This window comes from Teleopsis dalmanni, chromosome 2 (genome assembly GCF_002237135.1).
Source record: "Teleopsis dalmanni isolate 2A chromosome 2, ASM223713v2, whole genome shotgun sequence".
In the NCBI taxonomy this organism is placed as follows: domain Eukaryota; kingdom Metazoa; phylum Arthropoda; class Insecta; order Diptera; family Diopsidae; genus Teleopsis; species Teleopsis dalmanni.
In genome coordinates, this window is record NC_051847.1 from 50,933,816 (window position 1) to 50,934,738 (window position 923).

The following is a 923-nucleotide window of genomic DNA, read 5'->3' on the forward strand; positions in this document are numbered from 1 at the left end:
CCATATAATTGAACATGTATAGGCTCCGGTCATCATGAAATAAGGTGACCTTCCAGTGCTGATATAGCTTACAGCTCACTGTACTACAGTGAGGCCCTGCCGCTTACCATAAAGCCTGCTACTAAATTATTCCAAATAGATATGGAGTGTTTGTCTCCCATAGTTGGAATCAAAATATAAGAAATGGTAATAGAAAGGCTAACTGGAAAAAAGTTTAGTATAGGTATTGGTAACACTGAGGGTAATGTTTGGTGCTGTCACAAACTATAGAATTCTAGAAGCGCTTAGTGTAAGGCTTGCACTTATACTTAATTCAGAAGTGAAGGATTTCGTACTCAAATAGATTTAAATATCACTTTTGAACTGAACAGATTGATTAATTCTGCAGTTAATTAATTCTTCAAAGTAAATTTTTGAGTCTAGCGTATCTGCAGATGTTTGCAGATGTTTGCAGATTGCGTTTTGGAAAATACAACCGATGTGAGGAAAAATATGTTTCGGGGAGTGCACAATACCATTTGTGTGCACTTGTAATTGTTAACAAACTTAATTGGGGTATTTTAAATTTATTCTTAATTAAATAAACGCATAATTACCATTTAACATATGCAACTGAAAAATTTGTGCTCAACTAAACTGAAATGTATGCATTACAACAGCACTTGACACAATAATAGTTTTAGCAATAATAAAGTGCCGACAATATATATAAGAATAACATCACAAAGAACAAGTTTTCTAGAGGATAATAAACATAGCACTAGAATTATGTGTTTCTCTAGAAAACTTCTCATCAAAAATTTCTATCATCAAAAATTTTATAAAACTTGTTCATTATCACAAAAATAACATAAAATATGTCAAATTTTAATAGAATATGTAGACATTAATATAAAATAAAAAATATTTCAAATCTTTAAAAA